The sequence below is a fragment of the Leopardus geoffroyi genome, chromosome A1 (genome assembly GCF_018350155.1).
Source record: "Leopardus geoffroyi isolate Oge1 chromosome A1, O.geoffroyi_Oge1_pat1.0, whole genome shotgun sequence".
Lineage (NCBI taxonomy): Eukaryota > Metazoa > Chordata > Mammalia > Carnivora > Felidae > Leopardus > Leopardus geoffroyi.
In genome coordinates, this window is record NC_059326.1 from 223,272,540 (window position 1) to 223,295,580 (window position 23,041).

A 23,041-nucleotide genomic window follows, 5' to 3' on the forward strand; every position below is an offset into this window, starting at 1 on the left:
ACAAGATCAATTTTGAAAATGGAATTAATGGTCATATGTTAGATAAGCATCCTGAAAAATATCTACTGCATTTGCATTGAATATGGCGGTCCAGGGAAAAATATACTACTGTGTCTAATCAATCTTTTAAAAAGCTTTAAGGTTTATTCTATGAGATTTTACATGACTTCTCTTTAAGTCAATACATTAATGTTAGAGCAATCACTAAGAAAGTTAGTAATACTATTTCTGTTATATCACGACTGGCAAACCTGCATTTTGTTTTTGAAAGTTACTAAGGTGATAAGCTGACTGTAAGCAGAGTTCTGTTCCTGTAAGTAAAGTATTTTGATTTGTGTCAGGAAGAGAGAAGTTCATGGACAATGAATTTTGCCCTTTAGTTGTTTCAAAAGACATGATTCATCAATATATGATGGTCTATATATTGATTCATACCAAAGAAACATGTCAGAACACTGCAGTACTGTAAAAATAAGCTCAGTGGTAGCCCACATTTGGACAGTTTAAGCCTGAAGTATTTTACATATCACAGAGAAACTCTATTTTAAACTTTCACCATATATATCTCTCTTCTGATGGAAGAATTCCTTTGTAGTTTAGAGACATTTTAGCCAAGTTTTCTTAAAAATAATAGCACTGCATTTTTGTATACTGTCTTCAAAAAACCTTCTGTCATATTATCTTTTATTTTTTTTTTTAGTTTTCACAACATCCTTGTGAGATGAATAGTTGAATTATTATCAATATAGATAAGAGTTATTATCATCAGAGCTCAGAAACAATTAAAAGGCTATTAGAGACAGACCTAGAAGTGACTTTACTTGAAGAAAACTTTTACTGGGGTAAATAGAGTAATACTGAAATGCCCTTCTAGGAACGCCTGTTGGAAAGAATATAGTGAATTGAAACTGATCTGGAGGCAGACTCTTGGAGACTGGTCATTTAGGGGAGGTGAGGACAGTCCCTCCTCCCATGGAAGAGAATGAAAATCCATAAACCACTTTTAGGACACAGTGGTGACGTCACCTTTGATTTGGGCCACAGCCAATGGGAAAGTGTAGAAAGAGGGTGTCTTTCTAAGGGGTTGTGATACAAAGGCCAAGTAGCAGCAGAAGTCCTCAGGGATGTAAGAAAATTAAGGGGATCAACTAGATTGGCCTTAGAGTAGTGAATCCAGTACAGCGTTCAAGGAGAAGTTTCTGTCCCAACATCAGAAGTGATGATTCATCCTGTAGACTGAAAAATACACACACACATGCACACACGCACACACACACACATGAAGACACACACACACAAACATATATATACATACACGCCTGGTATATGTGTTCATGCGGCAATCTTTCTCATCTAAAGAATGGTCTCTATTGAAATTTTAATGAAAACACTGTAATTGTAGAATAAGATGAATGTAAAATATGAAAACACTTTTTAAAACATTTACATATCTATTTTGAGAGACAGACAGAGAGAGAGCTTGCACAAGTGGGGTAGGAATAGAGAGAGAATCCCAAGCAGGTTCTGCGATGTCAGTGCAGAGCCCGATGTGGGCTCAATCCCACAAACTGTGAGATCATGACGTGCTGAAATTCAGAGTCGATGCTTTACTGACTAAGCCACCCGGGTGCCCCGAAAACATACTTTTATATTTGTTTCTCTCAAATAAATTATGAAGGTATAAAAATCAAATTGTGGAAGAAAGCCACCCAAAACCCACTTAAACATATATTTTATATATAATATGAATATACTATAGTGTATGAAACTTTTTATTCCAAAGAAAACATGATGTCGAAAATAGGAAATTGCCTAAAAAGCTTAAAAGTTTTTCAACACAGGGGTGCCTGCGTGGCTCAGTCAGTTAAGTGTCTGACTTTGGCTCAGGTCACGATCTCACCATGCACATGTTTGAGCCCCGCATTGGGCTCTATGCTGACAGCTCAGAGCCTGGAGCCTGCTTTGGATTCTATGTCTCCCTCTCTCTTTACCCTTCCCTGGCTCACACTCTGTCTCTCTATCCCTCTCAAAAATAAATAAATATTAAAATTTTTTATAAGTTTTTCAACATAATTTTAAGAAAACAACTATATATGTGTGTGTATCTATAATGTATATAATATATATATATATATGTATGTATACTATATATATGTACTGTTACACACACAGAATTATATGGTTGAGTCAAATATTTCATTTTTAGTTACATTTACTCTTTGTGCTCTTTCTGAACCACAAATTTTCCTCTTCATGGCAAACCAACTTTTCAAAAACAACCTCTCTAACACATTCCTGTGTTGTATACACAGGAGGTCTCTCATTTATTTTATGGATAGCCTTTATTTTTATACTTGCCGACACAGAATTCATAACATTCCCCCTTAATAGAATGTAGATAATAGATAATAGATTACAAACCATATTCCTCTTTGTAAACGCAGTTTGTAGCCCCAGTGTTTTTGCTGAAAACTGCCCCCAAACTCCCAAATATGTATATTAGCCACTTGGCATTAATACAGAGATCATTACGCACAGAATTCTGTCTCTAATATTTCAGATATCATAAAACCTTTTCCTTATGTTGTGTGCCAGATATTGTGAGGTAAGGAGTAGGTATCAACCAAACATTTCTGCTTCAAGGACATCTCCTTGGTTTTCTGTTGTTCCAATATGTGTTCATTGAGCACCACCTCTGTGGCAAGCAAACCTGGGGACTTGGGATATATCAGTAAACCAAACGGACAGAAAACCCTGCCTCCACAGAACCTGAATTCTATACTTTTCCACCAAAATACAACTTGAGTTTTCACTTTTTTTTGCTGCCATATAAACCTAATTTAAATGCATCTTTTTGTAGAATTAGGTGAGGATAGGAGTATAGCTTAGCAAAGAGTGAAATATATAGGTACATCTGAGCCGTAAAAGAGGAGAAGGATGTAGGAATTTTTCTGAATATGATCTCTTCTAATCCTCACAGAAAATGAATTTTTCACTAAGGAGGTTGGTATTCAAGGTGATGTTACACAGGTTATATTAGATGTCACTGAGTTAGAGCCCCTTTTTTCTTTAAATTTGGCTTCTTTATTTTTTAAATTTTTTTAATGTTTATTCATTTTTGAGAGAGACAGAGCATGAGTGGGGGAGGAGCAGACAGAGAGGAAGACACAGAATCCAAAGCAGGCTCCAGGCTCCAAGCTGTCAGTGCAGAGCCCGACGCAGGGCTCAAACTCAGAACTGCGAGATCATGACCTGAGCCAAAGTCGGATGCTCAGCCAACTGAGCCACCCAGGAGTAAATGGAGAGACCTGCTGTGTTTGTGCTCTACTTTTTTTATGTCAACTTAAAATACTCTATCTTACACATTTCCTATAGATCAAGTCACAAAAATACAAATGGACCTTCTCAGCAAACAAATATTCTTCTTCTTTATCATAATTGGGTCTTTCTTTCCTCCTCACCTTCAAATACCTATCTATCCCTTCAGTAGACCTGTTGGTTCTCTGGACATTTCTTCCCAACAACACTGGTTTGCCCTCTCAGAAAGAGTATATTCATTATATTTTGTATTTCTGCATAAAATAATGTTTAAGGACACATTTATATTTAAATGAATGGATGTTGTTAATGATATGCAAATTTATGTTTCTTCTAATAGTTATCACAAATATAATATTAAAGATGACATTTTTCTCATTATCACTATTGGTTTGTATTTCAAATTATTTAAACATATGAAAATAAATATGAATGCAAAATATAGTTTGTATATTTGAATATGTAAGCATAGATATGGGTGTTATTACTACCATGAAACTTCAATAGCTCATAACTTTATAATATGAAAGACTATATAAAATACTCTATAATGACTAGAGAGGACTATATGTAATAATTCCCACATTTAAATACTTTCAATACTTTTGTAAGACTAAATACCTTTCAGACATATTGTAGGGAATAAATACCTTCTATTCACGTAGGATTAGAGAAATGTGTTAATAGTCTTACAAGACATAAGATGCTTTTAAAATTGTCTAATGTTTGCATTCAGTGTATAATTTGCATGTGATACCATTTCATATGGTCAATAGAACAACCTAAAACAGTGGTAATAAAGACAAATCCTTTATGGGGGATTAATTTAGTGAACCTCAATATAAATCAAGGCATTTAAATGATCATTTATTATTAAGCAAGTGGCAATTCAATATTAAGCAGCCACATAAAGAAACTGTGGCTATCAAATAAACACATTTCTCGGACTCAAAAATTGTCTTGACTTTAGGAATTCATAGTTTCTCAATATTTCGGTGAAGTATCTGTTCCCTTTTTTATTGAATACTTGATGGTATTCAATGAAATACGACATTTTGCAGACCATTACTAAGGAATCTGTATCAGTCCATGAATAGCATTTGAATTTTTCAAATTCTTCACAAAGAGCCACAGAGAAACAGCAAGGCAGGCTAAAGAAAAGTGATTTCTTAAGCTTTCGAAGGCATACATCTAATGACTCAGTTTAAACCAGTAGAGTGTGGGTGTTATGTTTGCTGGTGACCAAGCTGCATATTTATGGATAGTGTTCCCTGAAGCTATGAAACCAGGAACATGTGGAGCAGAATTGCGTAGAGATTATTTTACAGTGTGGAGAAGAATACGAAAAATTATTTTACTCTTTCCATTTGTGCTTTTTTGTAAAATCTTTTTTTTTTTTTCTCTCCAAGCTTTATTGTGGGAGGGGTGGGGACTAAACAATGATATTTCTAAGCTTTCTGCTGACAGTGAAGTTACAGTAATGGTGATGGACCTCTTTTCAACTTGGACTTAGGGTTTATAAGAAGTATAGCATACGCCATGATAGAACCAATGGTAGCAAAACACTTTTGAACCTTCAGTTCTGCTGTTTTATTTTGAATTTTTAAGCTAATTTCACTTTCCAGAACATTTTACATCAGCTTAGTAGCAGGAGAAATTTAGCCTTGCTATTCAGCATGAACTTTTCAATGATTCTGTTTTCTGCATGATCATCAGAATTTTCCTCTCTTAGCCGGAGACCTGCTGAGATGTGTATTTACGTGCAGGAGTGCAATATTAGCTTCATGTTGCAGGAAGAGAAAACTGTAGCTTTTCGTGTTTTTAAAGTCTTTTCTTCTAGGATGATGATTGCACGCTAATGGGTGATAATTTCCATCTGGTTGTGCCTTGCACCTGCTTTACTCCCCCATTTTCATCTTTCTGTTTGAGGAGGAAACATTTTGCTATTTCCTATAAGAATGGTTAATATCTACTGTACTAATACAAATAGTAACAAACATTGTGGGCTTCCATAGTTTCCAACAAAACAAGCTTTAATTAAAAAGCAGCTGAAGTCATGAATTTACACTTTAACTAGCAAACACATATGCAGAATTTCTGTGAGTTTATTTTGTTTAATCTCTTCCTAACGCGTCAACGAATTGGAAACTCTTGAGAAAGATTTCGAAATAATTTACAAATAAAATCAAGTTGTAGTTAATTTTCTTGCAAATAAGTGCTTTTGGAAGTATTATAGAAACACCTGGGAGAATAACACAGAATCGCACAAATAAATGATGTTCCCTTCTTGTAAGTACAGTGTGCTTTGCACACATAAAACATTAAAAATTCCCAATTGACTTTACATGTTAGATTCGGTTGTGGAGGTTGTGGGAGAGTATTTCCAGAGTTCCATTCATGAATGCACAATGATGCTGTACAGAAAACTCTTGTGATTATATATCAACTACCTATTTGTTTGATGGGCAGTGACACCCAACATGAGTTTGAAATAGTTTTTTCATATTTTATATGAAAATCCAAATTTGCTGTATCAATGGCATTGAGGAAGACAGTCAATATAGGAGGTAAATAATGATTGTTTCAATATTGAATGGTGCAATCCAAGGAAAACCAAGAAGTAATTATTGCAAAGGTGTTGAATAAAATATGCTCTCTTCAGTTGAAATCTCGATTTGTTTATAATTGGCTAGAGCTGATCCATTTTCCATTAATACCATATTAATGGTATTAATACTAATCAGGCTATTCTCTCTAATGTGAAATAATCAGAAAACAGACACACACACACACACACATCATGCCCAGGAAGACCTGAGTATATTGCATTGGTAATATTAAAACTAGATGCAATTATGCTATAGTAATGAAACAAACAAAAATACTAGCTACTTACCACTTTGTGATTCCATGATTAATAACTGTATGTTTCCACATTACACGGACTTCTTGTTCGGCTTCATCTGCAGCATCTAGCTCAGTGCTTGGCCTAATGGTAGTTGTGAAATACATATTTGGGAAAGAATGAATGTGTATTTAAAGAGCATGCTTTGGCTTATTGTAAATTAACCTAAGTTTGCATGTACTTCTCCCTCTGAATGTCAATGTATGCTCTACACCTTAAAAGTACTGTACATTTTCTCTCTGGTTTTGTGCCCACTCATTCATTCATTCATTCATTGGTTCTTTCAGGAAATATTTATACATGATAGATGACAGGTAGATGATAGATAGATAGATACATAGGTAGGTTTATCAGATTTATGGAGTATATCTCTGGAGCTTTGTAAGAGCCCAAACAATGTCAGACAGATGAGACACATAATCAGATACTTATATTGTGGTTAGAGTTAAAAACATTTTGAGTAAATTAATGAAGTCTTAAATTCAGTTACTGAGCAAACAGACAATGTGTATGAAAACCTGTCACAGAAGTGTTTAAGATGTGTTTCAGAAGGGCTTGGATTTATGGAAAAGAGATATCTATCTGTCAAAGGAAGCAGTGGAACAGGATACAAAGCTTGTCTTAAGTTTTGTTCCAGAGGGAAATAGAGGTAAAAGTGAAGTGATTTCAGCCAAGGAAACTTCTTCCTAATAAACAGATCTGTCCAACATACGCTAGTGTTACATGTCTTCCCGTACTCTGCCAGAAAAGTTTACAACATCAGAATGAGAGGCTATGTACAATGATGCCTAAGAAGGAGACAGGATAAATCTGATCATCCCTAATTTCAAACTGAAACATTATGAGCTCATTATACAGAGCACGGCTGTGAGAAATACTCGTAGGCAATATGTTAAAGTCCTGCACTGATCATTTATTGATTGATTTGTTCATTCAATAAATATAAGTTACAGGTTTAGGATGTAAAAGGGGAATATTATTATTACAACACATGTTAACTGTTAGACACTGTCTGAGATATTGGACAAACGGGAACAGAGGAAAGGTCATTTCTGCCAGGGAGAAACATGTGTACAGAGAGAAAAGCTTTCTATTTTAAGCTTTCTATTTTTACTTATATTTTTAAACCATATCTTTTTTAAATTTTTTTTAATGTTTATTTATTTTTGAGAGAGGGACACAGGGTGTAACCAGGGGGTGGGGCAGAGAGAGAGGGAGACACAGAATCCGAGCAGTCAGCACAGAGCCTGATGTGGGGCTTGAACTCACGAGCCGTGAGATCGTGACCTGAGCGGAAGTCAGACACTTAACTGACTGCTCCACCCAGGCGCCTTTTTTTTAAATTTTTTTTAACGTGTATTAATTTTTGAGAGAGGGAGACAGAGTGTAAGCACGGGGTGGGACAGAGAGAGAGGGGTTTTTAAACTGTATCTTAATCAATATGATGGCACTGCTTGCAAATTGTAGAAGATACATTTTGAGAGCTACATAGAGGCCTTGAATGACATACTAAATTTTTTGGATTGTATCCTAAAATTGACATGGCATTAGTTGAGGTTTCCAAATATGGCTAAAATTATATAATTATGGCAGGTACATTTAGTAACTATTTCACAGAAACTACATTTAAAAGTGAGATTTCAGTGTTTAAAAATAATCTACCTGTAATCACAGTTTCTCTTTATAATTTGTAAGAAATTACATTTGAAGAATAGTTATTAATAGACACTTCTGTAGCATTTCATATGAACCTATCTCTTCATATTTTGAAAAAGTTGTATCTTGGACAAAAATCTGAATACCACCACATAAATGTTTTAGCCTCTCAACATTGAACATTTGAAAATCAGTGTTTTTCAAAAAAAAAATATAATTGAAAAACAACTTGCAGAAGTTTCCTATGATTCAATTTTTAATGCAGTGTACTTTTTCAACTTGCTGACATAATACCCAATACCGATGACATTCATTTATTCTAATTCTTCTTAATAAGTTGATCCTTTCTGGGAATTATTTGCATAAAATAATGAAGTAGGATTACAGAGGAATTAGAGCAGTGTATTAACATACTCCCCCCAACCCCCCCACACCCTCCTGTGGCCTCATTCTTGACATCAGAGGAGGAACATTTATTTTCATTCACTTATAATAGCAAATTAAAAACCAAAAGCAGCAGGGAAAATTGGTGACAGCCCCAGTTGTTCTTTAAAGAAATTGAAATACCTATGTTCTAAATATTGTTCTCTATTAGGCCAGAAATACTTTCATGTATTTCATGAGATGCCTTCAAATTGTTGGATGTGTATTCCACAGCACAATTGCCAGTTAATCAAAAGAAATTGGAAATATTTAAAAATCCTTAGTAGCATCCCATCTTATAATTCTGTTCACTACATTTCTAAAATCTCTTCCATTTAATTTGCATTCACTTTTTCTAAGTTCAACGTGTTTTGATCTTGTGGTAAATTTTGTTTATAATGTGAAGGTGATTATAAAACTACATCCTACTTATTACTTAATAGGTCTTCAATTTAGAATCAGTGCACTCAATTTATCTCCACTAGATCTAAACAAATACTGTATTATAAAGGTCAGATTTGACTGTCACAAGTAAACAACTCATCTTAATAAAATCCCACTAAGAGGAAGCACATTTTCCACCTTCAGCTTTTGAGTGAAGTTGCTTTTCAGAAATAATTGAAAGGAAAATAATCAAATTTCATTTTTCTCAGTATAACTTGTTTATCGATGCAAAATAATTTATTTAAAGTGGGGTCAAATCAAATTACAGTTTTTCCTTGATGTATAGCAGTTGTAAATACTTTTGTACTTTTAATTAACAAGCTTATTTGGAAGAAGTATGAACTGATAGCTCTAGAGGTAGATATGAGTATAAAATAATTGTTAGTGATGCTTAAATATTAGGGATATAAATTGAAATATAAAGCCCATTGATTAAATGATAACGTTGAAAATAAACCAAATAAAATACCATCAAATGTACCAATTTAACAAATCACTCATTATTTTTATTTTTATTTTTTTCTCTAAAAATATAACCCTGGTAAAATTTAAATATGCTGAAAAAGTGTTTTTTTAGGCACTATTTAATAATGGTTAAAATATATTTTTTAAAATTTTTCTACTTTTATGAACAGATCCACAGATATAACTTTATAACTTTCCTTCTGCAAAAGTTACTAATTTCACCGCCACTTATGTCTTTTGTTTTGTTTTGTTTTGTTTTGATGTAAGATCTATAGCAAAAAAACACTTATTCCTTCTATTAAATTCCAGTTTCCAACTGTGGTTTGAACTGAACTGCAAACGTTATTTTATTTTATATTTTATTTTATTTTATTTTATTTTAATTTAATTTAATTTTATTTTATTTTATTATTTGATTTTATTTTATTTATTTTATTTTATTTACTTATTTTTTCAGTTTATTTATTTTGAGAGAGAGAAAGAAAGAGAGAAGGCAAGCACAAGCAGGGGAGGGGCAGAATGAAGATACAGAATCCCAAGCAGATTCTGCATCATCAGCACAGAACGCAATGAAAAGTTCCAACCCATGAACTGAGAGCCGAGATCAAAGTTTGGATGCTTAACTGACTACACCACCCAGTCACCCCTATTTTATTTTATTTTTATTTTATTTTACTTTTTTATTTTTTTATTTTATTATGTTTTACTTTCTAAAATTAATTTTTTATATTTGAGAATAGTTGACACACAGTGTTATATCAGTGTCTGGTGTATAACAGTGATTCAACATCTCTATGTTATGATATGTTCATCATAAGGGGAGCTATGATCCATCACCATAGGACACTATAGCAATATCATTGACTATATTCCCTGTTCTGTGCCTTTTATTCTTATGATTTATTCAGTCCATAATTGGAAGCTTGTATCTCCTGCTCTCCTTCACCTGTTTTGTCCATCACCCACCCCTCTTCTCTCTGGCACCCATCAATCTGTTCTCTATGTTTATAGGTGCAGACATCATTTGCTTCTTTCATTTGTCACATCATGATGAATGTACAGTTTTGTTTTGTTTTTGCCATTTCTCTGCTAAGTTTCAGGCCATCATTAATTTCATGGGATATTAGAAGAGTGTTTAGAAAGGTGAAATTGGTTACGTGTATTGTTATTAGCAACATGTAAAGTCTCTTCCCATTTTCTCAGATAGTATAATTCTACTTAAAATTAACAGTTTAACTGTGATGCAGAAATGGTAGGCGACAAGGACTCCCAGACTACCCACCAGGGCAAAGAATACATCCTGAAATTTCTGGAAGAATTGAGTGAGCAAGTTGAAAATGCTGGATATCTTCACTGAGGCCAAGAATTTATGAAAATGAATCAGTAGTAATCTTTGAGAGAGACACCATTATTTTTCTCTTGTAGTGAAGATAGAATACTACTTACCGGAGTCAGTACTGGGAGAGGATGAGAAGAATGGAGGAAATTTTCCCCTAGACTTTTAGGCTTTGAGATCCCACCACTAATCTTTCACAAAAGAATCTGTAAGGAAATAGGCAATGCATGGCCATGGTTTAAATAGGATTCAACCACTTAATTCAGGAGCATCGATTTTCTCTTCCCTAGATCAACATAAGTATCAACGGAGGTTGATAAGAGTACAGAGTCTCATAATTTAACATGTTTATACACTAGGTGACACCTGAAGGATTCCTTGACGCTGACTCTACAATATTCCTTATTTCCTTTCAATCTCAGACTCTGTAACTTTCTTATTGTAGGGATCCCATGTCTCTCCCAATATGAAACTTACCACTGCCCTGCTGCCATGCTACAAATCTGTCCCTTAGTAAACCTAATAGGTTTTCATACTTATAGGTCGTTGCAGGTTCTAAGGTGAGGGGAAGATCTTGGTGCTTCGTATGAGGAGAAGGAGGAAGAGGAGGGGGCTGGGAAGCCAGTCGGATCCCATTTCTCCTTCCCAGTGAGGACTGCTGTGTCCTCCTGAGATCCCTAAGGGCTGACACAGCCTGCCATGTAGGATGTGAATTTGCTTTTCAAGAATTTGGAATCTGCATTCACATGAGAAATCATATGTCACCTGTTAACATGATTATTTTGTCCTCCTCCTAAAAAGTGTTCACTCAAACTTCTTAGGCTTTTAATACTTTTCTATCTTTCTGAAAAAGGAAAAAAAAAGGGGGGGGGGGTTAATGACTTGCTACTTTTTTCCAGACCTTCCCATGCTTCCAGAACACAATTCCCTCTTTGTCTCCTCTCTCTGTCATTCTTTCTCAATCATGTGTGCTTATTCTTTCCTCATTTTCTCAAATGTGAACATTATGGTGTTTCTGGGTTAAGGATTCAGAATGTGTCTTGATCTATCATTTTTTGGGGTGATTTAATATAGACTTATGAAATAGTTATATACCTTCTTTAAGCTGTAAGTGTCCGATCCTCTCTGCAAAACTGGATTCTTTTGTAACATCTGACCCAAATTCTCTAATATGGTATGTAATAGGAATCTCAAGTGACTGACTTCCCTGCACGCGCGGGTGTATGAGCACACACACACACACACACACACACACACACACACACAAACACACCACTCTAATCTCATGGAATTTGCTTCTCCTTTAGTCTTGTCCTTCTCAACAAGTGACGATGCTTTCTGAAAAGCCTGGTGTTATGGTTGAGTGATCACTTTCTCTCACACTCTCTCGGCCAGTCCATCCGCAAATGCTGTAGGTCCTAAAAGCAAAACATATACCCAGGGCGCCTAGGTGGCTCCGTCGGTTAAGGTCATGATCTAGGCCCATGGTCATGATCTGACTCAGCTCAGGTCATGATCTATCTGACTTCGGTTCAGGTCATGATCTCATGGTTCATGGGTTTGAGCACCGCATCGAATTCTATGCTGACAGCTTAGAGCCTGGAGCCTGCTTCGGATTCTGTGTCTTCCTCTCTCTCTCTCTCTTGCCCTTCCCCCACTCACACTCTGTCTCTTTCTGTCTCTCAAAAATAAATAAACATTGAAAAAAAAACAAAAAGCAAAACATATACCATCTCAATAACTAACTAGTCAAGGCCACCATCATGTTTCAACTTGACCCTTGCAATAGCTCCTACTCATCCCCTGCTTCCAGCTGCCCAAGATCTTCCAGGCTGTTGGAGTCGAACAGTCCTTCTAAGTCTCAACTCCATTCACCTTGCTTTTCTCTTTACAACCTTGTTGGTCAGTAAGTATGAAAGCCCTGAGTCTGGAGTGTATGATCTGCCTCTTTCCTCACCTTGCATCAGCCTCGCACTGTTCTCTACAATCTGGTGACCCTGTCCTCCTTGACGTTCTCATCATATGCTAGTGTCTTGCAGTTACTTTTGCTTGCAATGGCTCTTCTCCACATGCCTGCATGGCTCCCTTTCTTATTTCTTCTGGTTTCTGTGAATGTCACCACTAACACTATTGTCATTGTTTGCCCAGTATCTTGCTTCTTTATACCCACATCATCCAACTTATAAGCTATTAATTTATACATTTGTTTATTGTGTATAATCCTCTAATTGGAAGAAAACATTCATGACAGCAAAACTTCGTTTGTTTTGATCTCTGCCAAATCTAAGCACCTAGGGCAGCTTCTGCTGCTCAACCAACATCTTTATTCTTAATCTTAAATGTAAATAATACCAGGATGATTTTTTTTTTCATTAAAAAGACCCTCATCTTTAGTGGAAAATTCCTCTGGCTTTATCTTTTTCTGAACCTCTAACTGCAAAAGGATTTTACAATGAGCGTCTAGTGATTTCTCTTTGTTCATCAAATTCTATTTTGATAGTGGAGTAGAGTGAGAGCAGGGAGAATTGGTTGATCCCATGATAGGACTAGTAAATTGTTGGGCCGCAGGTGTAACTCAGGATAATATTCCTTACTTCCAAAAGTACTTCCGGGGTACTTTTTAGTTATAAGTTATTTGTCAGATGGCTGCTGCAACTTTTACTCCCCTTGATTTAAATAATTTAGTTGACTATAGTGAATATGGCTGGACCATCTTGAGCCAAAAGCCCTCCATGTAGAGACAAGTACAAACCACATATAGCTCCAACACTATTAAAAATAACAAATATTGAGGGGTGCCTGGGTGGCTCGGTCAGTTAAGTATCTGACTGTTGATTTCAGCTCAGGTCATGATCTCATTGTTTGTGGGTTCAAGTCCCACATCGGTTTCTGCACTGACAGCACAGAGCCTGCTTGGGAGACTCTCTGTCCTCTCTCTCTGCCCCTCGACAATTCATGCTCCCTCTCTCTCTCTCTCTCTCTCTCTGTCTCCCAAACATACATACATACATATATACATACATACGTTAAAAATAAAAGAAATAAAGTTTATTAAAAAAATAACAAAAATTGAACAGCAACAACAAACCAAAATGAGACAACATAATTCCAAGCAACCATCAGCAATAATGTAGATTTTAACCAAAGACTCTTAGGGAGAAGAATAAAGATAATACATCATAAAACATGTGGGAAGAATTTCTGAAAACCCTCATTAAGAAGAATCTCTTTTTTACTTTAAAGTTAAGCCCATTTTCCATTATCATCTACCTGCCTCCCTGTATCTCTTCTTTTTCCACATGTGCTCAGCTTCTCTCCGCACTGGCTGCTCTAACGTCTACTCCATCCTCAATATTCTTCTGATAGTTTAATGTTATGAGTATTGACTTTTTTACTTAAGTCTTTACTTAATGTTTTGATAAGAAGCCTTCAGTAAAACTTTAGAATTGCCCTTACTAATTTTTAGCTAACCCATAAACTTATCATTGCTAATAACATGTTTGAAATGCCTTTTGTTTAAACGCTTTAATCAAGAGCTGCCTATGGAAGCCATTTTCATTATGTTATTGTCATGCCTTGTGTATCACGGCTAAATTCTGAAATCAGACTCTTGGCATCAGAATGCAATCAGTCTGCCATAGACAGGAGTCAGAAATGGTTTGTTGTTTTTGTTATGGGGTGGGGACAGAAATAGTGCATGTTTTGAATACAAAATTATTTAAATAAAGTTGCAAGTTGCAAGCACAGTTTACTCTAGATAGAGAATAAGAAGAAACAGATGAGGACTAATAAGTTGGCTGAATATAAGAGGGTTTGGCTTCAGGCAGAATGTAATTCATCTTTCAATAAAAGGGAATACTGTGACATTCTACCACTGACTATGTCAGCCGTTTACCTTCTGAAAGCTCCAATATGGTGAATTTTGACTCAGTAGTTCCCAGAAGGAATCTTTAAAAATATTACTATTTACACAAATAATGGATTTGTTAATATGTTATGAGCATATGAGGAACATTTGTGTTCACCTTCGCTGTTAGAACAAAAGAATGTGTTCTCCAAGAACAGAGAAAAAAAAACAAGTCAATGATTGTATTGGGTCTTATTTAAACCCAAACAGCTTGCTTTTCATGCCAATATTTATTTAAAGATCAATAGAAAGATTCTAATCATATCGGGTTCTCAGTTTCATGGAAAAATGTTAAAAATAAATTTCACTACCTTCTCCACAATTCAGTTTGAAATTCTCTTGCTAGTACAATCTTTTCTCATGAAAATTTCAGTCAATACAAAGGGCATGTACATGTGTATGTGTGTGTTGGAAGAGACAATATGGATAATTTGCATTATGAAGTATAATATTATTGTTTTGAATATTAACTGTTAAGAACTTAATTAAGTTTTGGGGTGCCTGGGTGGCTCAGTCGGTTAATTGTCCGACTTCAGCTCAGGTCATGATCTCACACTCAGGGAGTTCCAGCCCCGCATTGGGCTCTGTGCTGACAGCTCAGAGCCTGGAGCCTGCTACAACTTCTGTGTCTCCCTCTCTCTCTGGCCCTCTCCTGCTCATGCTCTGTCTCTCTCTGTCTCAAAAATAAATAAAAAAAAAATTTAAAAAATTTAAAAAAGAACTTAATTAAGTTTTACTTATTTTTACCAATTTACTCTATCTATACTTGTCAGTAAAGCAGTATGAATTCTTCATATATTTGACTAATCATATGATAATATTTGACAATAAACATGTCAATAAATAGCATCATGCCTTAAGACAGAAACAGAGGTCAAAATTACAACAAACATAAAAGAGACTAAAATCTGTACATCTATTAAAATTTCAAGTATACATTTAATGGAAAGTACATTTCTTTAACTGTGATGATATCCGTGACCCTAATGTACTTTTGAAGTCTTTGCTAGTCAGAGCAAGAACTCGGTATTAGTAATTTTTCATGTGACTACAAGTAACCATCTCTTATTTTATACTGTAAAATACTAACTGTGATCTTTACTAATAATAATCATATAGAAAGAAACAAAATCCCATCTTATGAATCTACTAATTATTTACACTACTTTCATATTTTTAGCAAGAGACAGTATAGATTTCAGACTCAAATACTAGATTGCTATTTGCCATGTGTAAATGTAAAACTCCTGGAAAAGGGGCTGGTCACATAGTGGATGCTATATTAGCTAGAGAAATTCTCACTGGCTATTGAAGAATAGTCCCCTATTACATCCATAACACAGTGCATTTAAATTGAATTCCTTGTTCAACTTGAAACCTGCCTTCTGGGACAGCTCTCCTCCAAGGGGTGGGAAGCCCAGGCATCCAGGCTTCTTCCATTGGGTAGTTTCTCAATGTTGGACCCCTTTGCTTTCAGTATGTGTATAGACTCAAGGTGTACAAAATGATTCCAAGGGTCAGAATTTGAAAATTATTTTTTTAATTAAATTATTTTTCAGAGAGAGAGTGCATGGAAGGGGGAGAGAGAGAGAGAGAGAGAGAGACAGAGAGAAAGAGAGGAGAGAGAAAATCCCAAGTAGGCTCCACACTGACTGATGTGGGATCGAGCTCACAAACCATGAGATCATGACCTGAGCTGAAGTCAGATGCTTAACCTACTGAGCCACCCAAGAGCCCCAGATCTATCACTTCTATCCACATTGCTTTGTCTATAATAGTGACAGAGACCCGCCCTAACTACAAAGGGACCTTGCAAATGCTATGTCCCTAGACTCTTGAAGAAAGGAAACTAGACTGTTAAAATCTACCTAGTTCCATCTAAATAAAAGGAAAAAAAATGTTAGGTTAAATCTCCCTACTGAATCTGTTTCCGTATAAAATGAGTATGTTAGCTAGGATTTCCTCTGAAACTTTGACATAAAACAGAAAGAACACTTAAGAGGAGAAATGAAAATCTTATGTACTGAGGTAAAAAAAAAAAAAAATTAAATAAATATATAAATAAATAGATTACCAACCTAGCCCAATTTTTAATTGAAAATTAATAAAACTATGAATCTTTTATTCTTAATTATGAGACAGAAACGTATTAGAAAAAATGGAAGACAAATCTGTGTGCAATTTAGGCTTTTATAATAAGGGAGATAATTTTCTTAAAACCTTTTGCTTTCCTGTGAATAAACAGATTTCATTAGGGAGAAGTATAAATGCATTTTCAATATTTCAGAATCTCAATTCTTTTTCGTTCTGTCACTACATTGGGTGTGAAGTTGGTCTAAATATTAGATACAATGATTGGTCTTGTATTTCATATTCTGAACCAAAATTGCTAAGAGTCATGGACGTAATACTTGAAAAATATTTAGCATCGTTAAAAATATAGGTAAAATTGTATAGTTATCAAAATATAAACTGAATGGCTGAAGGCATATATTTCTATCATTTGGTAGATTTTACAAATTGGAGGTTCTGTCTAGCAACTATATATCTATAGGTTATCCAAGGTTAACAAGAAAAAAAAAAACAAGCATTGGTTTTTGTACATTATAAACTCTAGTAGACAAGTGTTCAAATGTGGGGTCCTCGGGGGAGAGGGTCTGGTAGTTCTCAGCTTCAGTGCTGGGAAGCAACATCGTTTTCTTTATGTTTTCTGTAGGCATCTACATGACAAACCCAGAAGCAGAAAGTCTGGGATTGAGAGATAACATGTGTAAGTCTGGTCACTCTCTCTCCCTCTCCTCTCTCTCTCTTTATGGTGATTCCAACTTAGTGGGATCTACAGGATATAATAATATTAAGAGATGTAAAGGAGGAGAAATAATTTTACTTCACCTTTCAAGGTTCTTGGCTGAGACCCCCTTGTGATGAAAGATCAGCAGGAGAAAAACAAACAAGTTAAAAAACATGTATAACTCCTGGCTACATGGGAGATACCCAAGAAAACTGAATAACTGCCAGAGATTTCCCAAGTCACTACCTTAAATACCATCTCCAGCGAAAGACAAAAGATATTGGTGGGAGGCAGTTAGAGGAAGTTATCAAACAAAGCACAATAAACAAGGTTGCAATTGTTACACAGATTTAAGTCAATGCCTTCTCCACTGATGGATTTCTCATGATTTAATCACCCTTCTCTTCCTGGTACAAAAAAAAAAAAAATGAGTGCTAATCTCTGCTCTGTTATCAGGTTTGTAGGGACACATAGTATTAGCATTTGAGTCATGAAGCAAACATTTATAAGGTGAGGGAAAGAGAGTATATCACTGGGTTTCCAATTGCTTTCTCTTCAAATATGAGTGTGCTCAAAGACTCCAATAACTTCCCATCACTCTTAGAGCCAAAACAAAACAAAAACAAATGTGTTTTGAATGTCCTAAAGATCCCTTGAGACCTACGTTCCTGTTATGTTTCTCAACACCTTTCCCTTTTAACTCCACGTTCATAGTCCTATTTTATTTCCAGATCCATTACAAGAGCTGTTCTAATGCTCGGGATAAACTTTCTTCAGTTGATGCAGGAGGTCACTGATAGGACATGACCACAGGTTGATTCTTAGATAGATCCTGGCAATTAGAGTCCCCTCAATAGAGTGGGAATTAGTACCTTTTTTTTCTGACTTTTGCTTACCCATTATATCCCATAACACTATTCTTCATTACATCACTCAGAGGAATTTGTGCATAGCAGTTGTTCAACAGAGATGATTTTTAATTAATTATCACTATTTCAAGAAGTCAGTGCAATTTAACTTGCCTTGTGAAATTCAGAGGAAGCATGATTTTAAATATATCTCTACATGTAATTCATATTAATCTACATCTATTTTTATCTCTCAATCTATCTTTTCAAACACATATTTGATTGTACTTGTGTGTATATATATACATATATACACACACATATATATAAAACACACATAGGCATGTGTGTCCTTTTATATGTATATATATGCATATGTATATATTTATATAAAGTTTAAATATGCATATAGTTTACATAAAGTTTATGCATGTAGACAATGTTGGGAGATATATTTAATATAATATATTAATTAATACCATATTGGTATATATGCATATGTGTGTTTGTTATACTTATAGACTTACATTTATGAACTGCATCTAAAAATCCCGATTCCCTAGGTCTCAGCTGAAACCAATTAAATTTTAGTATCTGAGAGTGGACTCTAAGGGTTTAGGTTATTTTAAGGAGCCAGGTGATTCTGATTTGGTACCAGGGTTGATAAATACTCTGGGGGGGGGGGCAGGGGGAATAGAGAGAGAGGTAAGGTCCTGGCATGTATACACACAGACTGAAGCTTTGGGACCAAGAGAGGAGTAACTTCATACAGCATAATTTCCAGGCTCCAAAGAACATTTAATTACCTTAACATTTATTTTTCTAAGATTTCTTTCTTTTGTCTCATATGTACATAGTTACTGCAATAAGTTCTATATTAAAGGATGGGAAACAGTTTTCCATAAATATCTCCTTGAAGCTGCTATCATTCTTTACTTCCTATTTGTGTGTGTTCTTTCAAAATGCAATCACAAGTGTTGCTTTTATAAATCCTTTAGGCCAATGATATGTGAGTCTGAATTACTTTTCGAGAGGATATTTGAAAGCCTTTCACTCAAACTGTCCATTTTGAAGAGCACAGCAATCAACTATTGCAAAAACAGAAGACTATAAAGATAGACATATTTCAGTACATTGTTTAAAAGCCAACGATTTGACAAGGGCTGTTACAGAGAACTCTTGTCCGTACTGAATGGACGCACATGTACGACACAACAAAATAGGTGTGGGATTTCTTCAAAAGACATTGAGATACTGGAATGCTTGATCTGGGCATTAGGATTTTGGCTGAAAATACTACGTGGTAACAGTCTGGTTCAGACGGTTTTCAGACACATTCAGGATTTTATGCTTTTGTGTGTTATTTGTTTTATTCCCAAACACTGTAAGTTATTAGTTATTAACCCACTTATTAGGAGCCAGTGAACTAATGCCCTTTGTAAAGACAAATACTTAAGCTTTCTCCTTATTAGTCTAGTCACAGATGGTTCACAATCTTTTCTTCCAGTTAAAGATTTTTGATCCCTGTGATTGTTCACAACCCCTTCCCCATTTTCCCTGCCTGCTCATGGGGCCCTCATTCTGTCCTTCTTTATTCTTCTTCTGGTTTTGCTTTTGTTGTTGTTGTTTTTTTTTTTAAGTTCGCTTATTTATTTTGAGAGAGCGCACACGCGAGAGTAGGGGAGGAACAGAGAGAAAATCCTAAGTAGGCACGCGCTGTTAGCTCAGAGCCCCATGCGGGGCTAGATCTCACCAATCTTGAGATCATAGCCTGAGCAGAGATCAAGAGTTAGAAGCTTAACCGACTGAGAAACCCAGGTGTCCCTGTTTTAACTAGTTTCTGAACCTCCACAAATGGGTGTCTGCAGAGGCAAAGGTGAATACACTTATGTGGTTGATCAAGAGGCGTGGGAGAGGCGGGCTTAAACTCAATTAGATCCGGGGATGGGCAGTTGCTGCCAAGCCAAATCTCCGATAGTTCTGTTTCTGCGTGAGTCTGACATAAGTTTTAACTTCTGGAACTTCTGGTCCCCAGGCCCTCAGTTCATCAGCTCTTTACTCAACCCATGGCAGACACTATACTTCCTTCTGCTCAGCTCCAGTGGGTGATGGTGCCATAATCTCGGCTGAACACATCCATTGGTTTTTGTTGGGAAGCCTCTTCAACACTGGGAAGAAGGTAAGGCGGTGGGAACCACAGTCTGGGGGCTTTGAGGGGCAACAGAGCACATACTCAGTGTCTTAAATTACTGACACAAGTAGATGCCTCACATCCAGCACAACCTGAACACTGTACCCATGACAGATAATGCCTGAATACAATCTCAATGCAGTTCTTATGCTTACTTTATCAAAACTTTAGAAATACTAGGTGTAAAACCAATGAATCACCAGAGTAGTCATTGGTAAAAGTTTGTTGTGCACACACCAAAATCATCCCTCACCAAACCAAAACATGGAATGAGGCTCTATCTTGTTATAAAGCAGTTTATACAGTGAGAAAGCAGGGGCTGTTTATTCTTAGAAACTTCTTATGTGATATAAAATTGGTCAGTGTTTACTTCACGTCAATTTTTGGATCCAGTTTAAGTTTCGCTTTTGATTTCCGGAGGCATAAACGAGAAATGACCCAGGCCAAGTAAGTCTTGCAAAATAAGCTAAGTTAAGTTTTGCATGTGTGATTAAATTGCTTGTGTCTGCTCAGGGAACTTTCAAGTCTGGTGTCTGTTTTTGATTTTAATAACTTCGAATTTTTTACATTCATGAAACTGATGTGAAATGGCAGCAATACAAGATGGAGGTTCAGCGGTTTTGTTGGTAATCCGGCTCTTCGGTGATATTGGCTCATTGTCTATCCTTCATCAATCATTTTGTGTTTTTAACTGGGGCTAGCTCATAGTTTATAGCCTGTTTGGCCACTGGTATGCAAACTGGAAACTCCTGAGTCTTGTTTTCAATGATTAAATTCCACACTTTCAGCAGTCATGATCACCTGTATTACCATGGTTTCCGTTAATGATGTTTCTAGTTTGATGCTCTGTGGAAATTAGCAGTATTTCTTATGCTCTTTTTAAGCTGGACTGTGGCATTTATCTGAAGGTAGTGGTAAAGTCATTCCTTTTTAAAGTGTTAATGTGTTGGCGCTGTGGGAGACTTATAAACCACCACCAAGTTTACCAAATGAGAGTGTCTTTTACATTATACAAAATAATTGTCTATGAGTCCTTCCTGAATCACCCGGGCAACAATTCTATCGGTTACAGCAGTCTGGAAGTTCACTCTCTAATGACACCAATCTTATCCCAGGCAGATAAATTCTCAGATTTATATAATAACTCACAATGACATGAATATAATATATATTTACTCAGAATTATAATTGTTTCCAAATGTATTAAAGTATAAAGTGAAATCCATACTAACAGGTGAATAACAAATAACCACACTTTTTTTTTCTTATAATATCAGTGTTGGTATGAGAGGGGTAGCAGGTCCTGAAGTACAGTAGGATGTTAAATACCTTTGAAAGCCAGGGAGTAAATAGCAGCTGAGGAGAAAAGATCAGAGAATACGGCCTGGATGTACAGAATCCAGGGTTAATCTTAGGTGCTTTGAAATTACATTCAGACATAAACGTCTAAGCACAGTTCACTGTACAACATGAGGAAATGTTTTTTATCCACATTGGTATATACAGTGAGGACAAATCATAAACTCCAAAAGGTAAAATCTTTTGTAAACATAAGGGATGCAGGTGTTAGAAAAGGGAATTAAGAAAGATATACAGCTGATCCTAATTGAACTTAGAGTCTTAAACAATAGTTTTAAAATAATTGGAACTCAATGTATGTTTCTCTCTGACCCCAAACTCTGAAACACCATCTCAGGGGAAACAGCGATTCTTAAGATGAAAACTTAGCATACTAAACAGAAGAATACAATGTAAGTGAGTGTAAGTTTGTTCTTCCCACGATGGGACAAGCCAATAAGAAGCGAGATTTTCAGGAAAGCACCTTGATTCAGGGAGGCCCACAAACGGAGGAGATGGCAGACTCCTGTCCTAAAGGACCATCTTAACTCAGCATAAAACTTGAGCTTCTCTTACCTGGGGAAGAGCATGACTCCGGAGGAAGTTGGAGGCAGGAGATGACCGATGTCTGTAGATATTCAGGTGCCTGCAAGGATCCGAGGAAGGTTGTGGCACATCCGTGGTCGGGTGATCTCTGTGTACAAAAATCTGGTCCTATCGTTCTGGTAAATCTTAAACATAGCGGTGGTATTTCCATAGGTGCATATCTGTTCGGATGGAGTAGGTTTGGAGTGAAGAGCTGTTTTTACAACACTTAGCCGTGAGCAAAAAATCCCTTCAGTGATTAACATGACTTCTTGCCGGGCTAAGAAGTATGGATGCCTTAGGTTATGGCAGCAAGGGGAAAAGAAACACTATGGAGTCGGTTTCCGACTGCTGTTTCCCCCCGTTACAATAACAAATTCCGAAATTATATCCCACTTGCTCTACCCTAGGAGTATTTTCTATTCTCCACATTCGCATCAGATATTTAATACAATTCTCTTTTTGAGAGGAGGGAGGGTGGATTTTTTTGTTTAAGAAACAGACCTATGAGCACTGGGTGTTCTGTGTAAGTGATAAATCACTAATTCTACACCTGAAACTAATATTACACTGTCTGTTCACTAACTGGAATTTAAATAACAACTTGAAACTACAAAACAAAACAACAAAAAAAAACCACTTTATTTCTTCCAATATAAAAAATGAGAACTCGTCGGTGGACATGTTTATCAAAAAATTAAGAAAAAGCAGTCCAACAGATACAAAGTACTCCCTTCTAATATTTTTATGAAGATTTTTTGTTATTTGATATGTCATAACAACTGCTTCCATTATAAACTAAAGTACAAAGCGAGATGTTATTCTATAGGCCAT

At 35.8% G+C, this 23,041-nt stretch overlaps 1 protein-coding gene across 6 annotated transcripts in view; it reads left to right on the forward strand.

Annotated features, from left to right (window-relative positions):
- Window positions 1-23,041, forward strand: part of CDH18 (cadherin 18) — a 1,006,396-nt gene that overhangs the window by 380,017 nt on the left and 603,338 nt on the right. For all 6 annotated transcript variants that reach the window (XR_006702407.1, XM_045441405.1, XM_045441423.1 and 3 more), the window contains one exon: window positions 20,129-20,272. The gene's annotated coding sequence lies outside the window, so the exon portion shown is untranslated. The remainder of the gene's footprint in view (window positions 1-20,128; window positions 20,273-23,041) is intronic.